Source organism: Moschus berezovskii, chromosome 3, assembly GCF_049115385.1.
Source record: "Moschus berezovskii isolate FMDL1 chromosome 3, NW_MosBer_1.0, whole genome shotgun sequence".
Lineage (NCBI taxonomy): Eukaryota > Metazoa > Chordata > Mammalia > Artiodactyla > Moschidae > Moschus > Moschus berezovskii.
Genome location: NC_142462.1, coordinates 25,300,183 through 25,310,192, shown reverse-complemented (window position 1 = coordinate 25,310,192; position 10,010 = coordinate 25,300,183). Strand labels below are relative to the sequence as shown.

The window sequence follows — 10,010 nt, the reverse complement described above, 5'->3', positions numbered from 1 at the left end:
TACAATTTGAACATTGATAGATTAGCATTCACGTTTATACATTTATATGACTAAAGCTTAAAGTGCACAATTTCTCTTTTAATACAAATCAGTGTCTACATGTCTGTTTGGATGCTTGGGAGTTCTTCAAATTTATAATTAGCATCTAACAACTGCTAAACAGGTATTATGAGAAAAGAAGTCAAACAATATGAAACGTGAAACAGAATGCCACATTGTAATAACATCTGTAACCCATGTTTTATCTGCTTTGTGTTAAATGCACTATAGATGAGTGATTTCTAAAACTTACCTATATGCTGTGTTTAGTCACTCAGTTGTGTCCAACTCTCTGTGACCCCATGAACTGTATAGCCCGCCAGGCTCCTCTGTCCATGAGGATAGTCCAGGCAAGAATACTGGAGTGGATTGCCTAGCCCTCCTCCGGGGGATCTTTCCAACCCAGCGATCGAACCCAGGTCAGCCCTATTGCAAACAGATTCTTTACTATCTGAGCCACCAGGGAAGCCCAGGAATACTGGAGTGGGTAGCCTATCCCTTCTCCAGGGGAACTCCCCAACCCAGGAGTCAAACCAGGGTCTCCTGCATTGCAGGCAGATTCTTTACCAGCTGAGCTAAAGGATACAAATGTGAATCAGTTATGTACATAAGATAACTGATTAGAATTTATTTTTCCCTAAGGAGTTTTGTGCGTCAAGGCTGTATATTGTCACCTTGCTTATTTAACTTATATGCAGAGTACATCATGAGGAATGCTGGGCTGGAAGAAGCACAAGCTGGAATCAAGATTGCTGGGAGAAATATCAATAATCTCAGATATGCTGATGACACTACCCTTATGGCAGAAAGTGAAGAGGAACTCAAAAGCCTCTTGATGAAAGTGAAAGAGGAGAGTGAAAAGGTTGGCTTGAAGCTCAACATTCAGAAAACAAAGATCATGGCATCTGGTCCCATCACTTCATGGGAAATAGATGGAAAAACAGTGGAAACAGTGTCAGACTTTATTTTTTTGGGCTCCAAAATCACTGCAGATGCTGATTGCAGCCATGAAATTAAAAGACGCTTACTCCTTGGAAGGAAAGTTATGACCAACCTTGATAATATATTGAAAAGCAGAGACATTACTTTGCCAACCAAGGTCCGTCTAGTCAAGGCAATGGTTTTTCCCATGGTCATGTATGGATGTGAGAGTTGGACTGTGAAGAAAGCTGATTGCCGAAGAATTGATGCTTTTGAACGGTGGTGTTGGAGAAGACTCTTGAGAGTCCCTTGTACCGCAAGGAGATCCAACCAGTCCATTCTGAGGGAGATCGATCCTGGGTGTTCATTGGAAGGACTGATGCTAAAGCTGAAACTGCAATACTTTGGCCACCTCATGTGACCAGTTGACTCACTGGAAAAGACTCTGATGCTGGGAAAGGTTGGGGGCGGGAGGAGAAGGGGACGACCGAGAATGAGATGGCTGGATGGCATCACCGACTCTGTGGTCATGAGTTTGAGTGAACTCCGGGAGTTGGTGATGGACAGGGAGGCCTGGCGTGCTGTGATTCATGGGGTCGCGGAGAGTCGGACATGACTGAGCGACTGAACTGAACTGAACTGAAAGGAGTTTTAACATTTAATTACTTAATTAATTCATTTTGGCTGTGCTGGGTCTTCATTGCTGTGTGCTGGTTTCCTCTAGTTGTGGCGAGTGGGGGCTACTCTAGCTGTGATGCTTGGGCTTCTCATCGCAGTGGCTTCTTTTGTTGCGCAGCGCGGGGCTCTATCGCGGGGGCTCCAGTAGTTGCAGCACACGGGCTCCTTGGCTCTAGAGTATGGCGTGGTAGCTGTGGCGAACAGGCTTAGTTGCTCCAAAGCAGGTGGGATCTTCCCAGACCAGGGATCGAACCCATATCCCATTGGCAGGCAGATTCTTAACCGCTGGACCACCAAGGAAATCCCTCCCAAAGAATTTTTTATTGCTTACCTTTAATTAAACAATAATGGAAAACTCAACTGTAGTACAGTAAAATTTTCTGTTTGTAGGGATAAGAAATAAGCCTAATTATAAAACATAAAGAAAGGAACTCAGTTATATTGAAGAATGAGAAAATCATATTTCAGTTCAGACTAGATATACATTTTTATAAATAATTTTTCAGACTGTATATTTTTATAAGTCATACATATATGTTATCTTCATTAAGCCATATATCATAATATCATTTTTCATATATACCATATATCATTTTTCAGACTCTAACTCCATATATACATACAGACATACCCATAAATACATTGACACTGACACTTGGGTACAAACATGAAAGGAATTTAATTAAATTTACAGAACAGTGTTTTGAGGTTTTTAAACACTTAGGATAATTTTTTGTGGCTCAACTGGCATTTTGGCTATGGTTATTAAGACTTGGACTTACAGCAATAAATTTAATTCAATTTTATTAAAGTGCTAGTTTATCTTTAACTGACTAATAGGATCACGAAATACTGATGTGTCCAACTTGACCTTCTTAGTGATCTAAATCAATTATTCCAGCAATATATCTCTGTAGTCATTTCATTAATGGCCTTGCTGAGGTACCCCCAGTTTCTGAGAATAGACCCTGCTTTACCTAAACGACTCGCTATGCCACCGCTTAATAAATTAGTTTAAAACAATTCTGCTCTCCTTTAAAGAATATTCAGACTGAAGACAAAGCTGCTTTGTGGCTTGACTGTCATTCCTGTCCAAGGGTCATTGCTTCTGTAACACATTAAGTACAAGGGAAAAGATCGGGCCTAGGTAACTGCTGTCTTTTCATCCGAAGTTTTCTGAGTCTGAACTTTGGAGCCCTGGTTTATAAAGTGAGGCTCTAAGTCCAAAGTAGAGGAAATGTAAAGAATGTTTGCTTCTCCCCTCCTACTGTCCCCACTTTCAAACTAATTTAAAAAACTGCCAGATTACTATGGTATATATTTATCATATATCCTCCTCCTTGAAGTCAAATAAGGAATTAACAGGACATAATTAATCAATTATTTTATTGAAATATTTATTTCCTAATGTGCATTTCTATGTCTTCACTTTCAGCTTGAAGAGGAAGTATTTATATGTATACTTCGCTTGTACATAATTTTCTATCCTTCAAGTGCATCTTCCCCCCTCTTATGGCAGTTGTCAACAGCTGTAGTCCAGACACCTTGAGTTGAATATCACTTGAGAGGGTTCTTGGGTAAATGAGAATTTAATTCCTTTTCACACCCTTTTTACTAGCAAGGGAACCAATAAGGTTAGGAGGAATGATCAGAGAGTTCTGCTTTGCTGCAGCTGCCACTTAGATTCATGGAGGTCTGAGTAATAAGCATTGCTGAAAAAAATTGTTTTGATCACTTTAGATATTTTTAAAAAAATCTTGACAAAAAGAATAGGGAGGGAAAATGGAAATATGTCTGATTAGCAAATTTAATGTAATATACTGCTAACTCTGTTATTCTGTTATTCTAGAGGTTCTTTATAGATGCAAATGTAAATATCTTTTAATTTTCTTCTTTCAAAGAAACCATGATATAAGATTATTCTGTGTTTTATGTTTTAAAAATTTACATGTGTTTAAGAAAACAATAGGCATATATTTGAATACTAGACAAATTTTTGATTGCTAACAGAATGATGGTTCAAAATACAAAAAAAAAAAAAAGAAAAGAAAAAAACAAACCTTAAAATTTATTTTTTGTCCACAAATGTATATTTATAAGGATTTCCCAAGTGGCTCAATGATAAAGGATATACCTGCCAATGCAGGAGATACAGGAGACAGGGTTTGGATCTGTGGGTCTGGAAGATCCTCTGGAGAAGGAAATGACAACCCACTCCAGTATTGTTGCCTGGAAAATTCCATGGACAGAGGGGCCTGGTTGGCTAAAGTCCATAGGGTCACAAAGAGGCAGACCCAACTGAGCACGCATGCATGCCATGCATGGATTATAAACATGTAATTTTTAAGTGCTTAGTGATTTGGTAGGCATCATTAACAGCTATGAAGTTTCACTTTTCTCTGCAAGAAAGTTTTTATCTAATTCTGGAAATGAGGTACACATGCCTTTGAAAAGCTAATCCTTATATCAATGTGTTGTAACTTTCATATATATCTAGAAGACGTTATGTTTGTGGAACTCATTCTTGTCATTTCATACCAAAACTTCTTTTCATAGAAAAATTGCTTTATTATTTGTGTAATGAAGGATTTAAGAATTCAAAAAACTGCAGAAAAGAAAGTGATAAATATTATCTCCAGTCTCACTACCCCAACAATGTTAAGTGAACATTATTCCATAATTTTTCTATGTATGTATGTAAATAGAGGCTAGAAAGAAGGCTTTGAAAAATATTTTTCATGAAACAGGATCATGTTGTGATATCTTAGGAATGAAATATATTAAGTTTTATTTGAATTTAGAGGTAGCAAATTAAAAGGACTGATGCTGAAGCTCCAGTACTTTGGCTGCCTGGTGGAAAGAGCTGACTCATTGGAAAAGACCCCAGTTCTGGGAAAGATTGAAGGCAGGAGGTGAAGAGGATGACAGAAGATGAGATGGTTGGTTGGCATCACTGACTCAATGAATTTGAGCAAACTCCAGGAGATAGTGAAGGACAGGTAAGCCTGGCATGCTGCAATCCATGGGGTGGCAAAGAGACACAATTTAGTGACTGAACAACAACAAGAGGTAGCAAGTGAAAATAAGATGGAGTGAAAGAAGTTGCTAGCTGCACATTGTTAACATTTCGAGTTGAGGCCACTGGCCGATGAACTCACAAGTATAAGCAGTGTGCTCCACAAGGGGCAAGTTTTTCGAAAACACCAAAAGGGTTTCTGGCCCAATGAGTGGACCTTGATACTAATACTTGCTACAAAAGATTGAGTTGATGTATCCTGCTGTAAGATCCTAAAAAGGGAACTCACTCAGTGGGTCTGTTGTGGTGAATGCTCAGCTGAGAAGTTCTGTTCGTGCATGGCACCATGTTTCAAGAACACCCATGGGAGGTCATGCCTGATCTCCACTCCAGATCCTGAAGAGACTGAAATGGAAGAGCAGGCTGCAGCTGAGAAAGCTGTAACCAAGGAGGAACTTCAGGCGGAATGGTCTGCTCCAGCTCCAGAGTTCACTGCTACTCAACCTGAGGTGGTGGGCTGGTCCGAAGGAGTGCAGGTGCCTTCTCTGCCTATTCAGCAGTTCCCCATTGAAGACTGGAGTACTGAACCTTCCACTGAAGACTGCTCTGCAGTTCCCACTGCTTAGGCCGCTGAATGGGTAGGAATGACAGCTGAGTGGTCTTAAGCTGTTCTTCCACACACTCTTAAAATGGATATCTGGTTGGCTCAGAGGTTAAAGCGTCTGCCTCCAATGTGGGAGACCTGGGTCCAATCCCTGGGTCGGGAAGATCCCCTGGAGAAAGAAACGGTAACCCACTCCAGTATTCTTGCCTGGAGAATCCCATGGACAGAGAAGCCTGGTAGGCTACAGTCCACGGGGTCGCATAGAGTTGGACACGACTGAGCGACTGAACGGAATGGAATGGAAAAAAAAAAGAAATTGCTAAAACTCAGATGTTTTGAGTCATTACCTCTTAAAGGATACTTTTAAGTTTAAATAAAAAGATTAAGAAAATCATTAACAATTTGGAGCCTTTTTAAAACTGCATCTTCAATTCAAGAGGGTGTTGATTGCTTTCTTTTTGATGATGGGGAATTAGTACTCTCATGTTTTCTTTTATATTTTTCTTTAATCTACTGGTATATGTCAGAACATTATTATTTTCATACTGTCAAGGTTCTGGCATTTACATTCTATTCTATAAGCATAATCTATATGCTTTTATTTATATTCTGCTTAAATGGAGACACAGGTCATCACTTGTTTTTACATTGTTTTACCATTCCTGAATTTGTTATTTTCATTCATTCTATAAAAGTAGTTTTACATTTTGATATATTTCACAAAGGAGTTTCTGAAGAATGACTCATGAGTTTTGTGGTCCCTAGATTCTTTCGTGTTTTAGAATGACAGACTGTTGATTTTATACTTGACTAATATCATGGCTGCTGCTGCTGCTGCTAAGTCACTTCAGTCGTGTCCGACTCTGTGTGACCCCATAGATGGCAGCCCACCAGGCTCCGCTGTCCCTGGGATTCTCCAGGCAAGAAAACTGGAGTGGGTTGAATATCATGGCTACATGCTGTAATAGAATTCTGTACACATTGTTCTTGTGCTCATGGCATAAAATATTGTGTTGAAATCCAAGGCCAGCCTGACTGAAATTCAATAACTTAACTAGGATTTTCCTGAAATCTGATATGCTTTTTTGATTTGAAGATTAACTCCTTTTTTCCCCATGGAAATTTATTTATTAAGTTCTACTTAAAGGACATCAGTTAGCTTTATTTTGAATCATCCTTATTTCTCCTTCATATTATTTGCTTTACTTTTATCTTTTTAATATGTTTGCATTTTAAATTCTCTTATTACTATGATTTTATCAGGTTTTTTTCTCCGCTGCTACTGCTGCTAAGTTGCTTCAGTCATGTGTGACTCTGTGCGATCCCAGAGATGGCAGCCCACCAGGCTCCCCCATCCCTGGGATTCTCCAGCCAAGAATACTGGAGTGGGTTGCCATTTCCTTCTCCAATGCATGAAAGTGAGAAGTGAAAGTGAAGTCACTCAGTGGTGTCTGACTCTTGGCGACCCTAAGGACTGCAGCCTACCAGGCTCCTCCACCCATGGGATTTTCCAGGCAAGAGTACTGGAGTGGGTTGCCATTGCCTTCTCCACTTGCCATTGCCAAGCACTGTTAATTCTAAGTGCTTTAAAGAGAATAACCCATTCAACTTTCTTGGGTTAGGTACTATTATCTCTCATTTTACAGATGAAGTCTCTGCAGTATAGAGTGGTTAAGAAACTTGTCAAGGGTCAAACAGCTAGTGAGTGTCGGAGGCCAGGATTTAATTCCAGGCAGCCTGACTCCAGAATAATGAGTTCTCAGGTACCACCCTCCTCCTTCCTCTGGTCATGGGTCTGTCTTAGGTGACACTACAAATGGTTGGAGCCATTGTGCCAGCAGTTACCTGGGACAACAGAGCCAAGATAGAATGAACATAGGCTCCCAGGGTCCTTTCTAACAGCTCTGTGGTGGTTTAGTCATCAAGTCGTATTCGACTCTTGTGACTCCATGGACTATAGCCCACCGGGCTCCTGTTTCCATGGGATTTTCCAGGCAAGAGTACTGGAGTAGGTTGCCATTTCCTTTTTTCTCTAGACTGATAATTGAATTGTTAGCTATATATATCCTGTTACTTATAGTTGCTAATAGCTATTAAACTTTATTATGCTGCTTCGATTCTCAATTTTTTTCATAAACTTAGGACCTCTGTCTTTTCCTTTCTCTCTCCTTCACACTATTTCTCTCTTAACTGATTTTATGTGTTAACATAGCTAGGCTATGGTACACAGTTGTTTTGTCAAACACAAATCTAGATGTTGACCTGAAGGTAATTTTTTTAGGCATAATTAACATTTAAATCAGTTGACTTTGAGTAAAGCATATTACCCTCAAGAATGTGGGTAGGACTCGTCTAATCAGTTGAAGTCTTTAGGAGAAAAGAGCAAGGTCACCAGAAGAAGAAATGACTTTATATCCAGGCTGCCTTGAAACACTTTTCCTGGCAACACAATAAAGCTGTCCTTTTCTATTGTCTCCAGGATCTGATTTGGCACTGTTGTACAGAGAGGCCGAGCTTTCGGTAGCATTGTTACAAATTGCAGAATTCTGCCACCTCCCCGCTTTTTTAAAGTCTGGGAATATTCCATTGTTTGTAGATAGCACTTTTTCTTTATCCATTCATCTGTTGATAAACATTTAGTTTGTTTTCAACATCTTGGCTGTTATGAATAGTGCAGTGAACGTGAGTGTGTAGATATCTCTTTGAGATCCTGATTTCAATTCTGTTGGATGAATACCTAGAAGTGGTGTTACTGAATTAAATGGTAGTTCTAGTTTCAGTTTTTTGAATTAAATCTCCATGCTACTGTCTACAGTGGCTGCACCAGTTTGCATTTCCACCATCAGGGTGCAAAGGTTTTAATTTCTTCCGCATCCTTGCTAACACTCATCTGTTTTTGATAATCATTCTGACACATGCAAAACATATTGTGGTTTTGATTTGCATTTCCTTGATGATAGTAATATTGAGCATCTTTTCACATAACTGTTGGCCATTTTAGAAATCAATAGCAGAAGGAAAACTGGAAAATTCACAATATATGAAAATTAAACAGCACACTCTTGAACAACCACTGGGTCAAAAAAGACATCAAAAGGGGAAAAAAAGCCCCTTAAGACAAATAAAAATGGGAGGATGACATACCAAAACATGTACTGCAGCAAAAGCATTAATGAAGAAAGTTTATAGCGATAAACACCTACATTAAAAAATTAAAACATCTCAATTTAACTGTGTACCTCAAGGAACTAGAGAAAGAACAAACCTAGTTAGCAGAAATAAAACATAGTGGAAAAACATTAAAAATCAACAAAACCAAGAATTGTTTTTTTGAAAAGATAACCAAACCTAAAAAACCTGTAGCCAAATTTACTAAGAAGGAAAGAAAGAAAATTCAAATAAATAAAACCAGAGTTGACTCACTTTTGATTCCATGAGAGTCAGTGATTTATTCAACAAATTACAATCAATGTCTGTGTATTCCTTTTATCTTAATTTATTTTTTATTGAAGCATATAATTGACTTATAATGTATTGATTTCTGCTATACAGCAAAGTGATTATTATATACATATATACATTCTTTTTTATATTATTTTCATACTGCATATGTGCTGTCCAATGGGATTTTGTTTCTTGTTCAGTTTGCATCTACTAATTCCAGACCCTCAGTCCATTCCTCCCCCATTTTTCCTTCCCCTTGGCGACCACGTCTGTTCTCTATATCTGAGTCTACTCCCCATCAGAATATCACTCAGTTCATTTTCCCCACATTTGGAGGTATTCAGAGACAACTTTGGCTTTTGAGGGATAAGACTAAGTCCTTCACTATAAAATACCTGCCACTCTGCTCCAGATCCTTATCTTTTTCCCCTCTCTAGGCTGCTGTTTTTTGAGCTTCATGACGTTAGATTGCCTAGTTGCTGCTCCTGAATTTTTCCTGGGTTTTGCTATTTTTATTTCACTGAATTGAATGTTGGGAAAGGAAATTCTGTGCATCAGTTTTATTACACCATCTTAGCTCAGAAGTCCCCAATGATTTTTATTAACCACAAAAATATTTCTATTCATTGTGCAGATATGGAAATTTGTAAATAGAAGATTAGGTGGGATGTATTACCATGTGAACAAGTACTTAATTACATTAGAGATGCAAATGTTTTTTGAGATTATACTTTTGTAAACAAGATGATCTTGTTATAATGGAGGATTTGTGGTAACTGCAATGTAAAGGAGCCTCAGAGGAAAAATTAGCGAAACTGAGTATGCGAACTATTTATTGCCCGTGTGAGTAGTATGCATAAAATCCAATGAATACCAAAGACTGTGCGCAAATTCACAACACAGTGCATTCTATTACACCATCTCATTCTCTTCTTTTAAATATCTAGATTGCTTTTCATTTCTTGTAAGTGAACTGAAGAAATGCGTCTCAGACTGACACACTTCTGAATGTTTTAAATCTCTAACGATCAAAAACACACTTGGCAGAGAACTAATTTCACACCTCAGGCATTAAAATCCAGAGTCTGTATTCATTGTTTATTTTACATAATGTAAAACAGCATGAAGCATGATATATTACACAATGGGTGAACGGGAATTTTAGAAAGTAGGGCATCATTTTACATTTGCACCTGGTAGATGACATTTTATATATTAGAAAATATCCTGATATATCAAACAAAATGATTTTTTTTTCAATCAACTGAATTTTTTGTTACTGTGTACATTAAAGAATAAAAGATTTCT

General features: G+C 38.4%; 1 non-coding gene across 1 annotated transcript; it reads left to right on the top strand.

The window, feature by feature from the left end:
* Positions 1-4,746: 4,746 nt before the first annotated feature.
* Positions 4,747-4,896, top strand: LOC129552902 (small nucleolar RNA SNORA62/SNORA6 family). The gene has a single exon (XR_008685376.1). It is a non-coding gene; the product is annotated as a small nucleolar RNA SNORA62/SNORA6 family (small nucleolar RNA).
* The last annotated feature ends 5,114 nt before the right edge of the window (positions 4,897-10,010 follow it).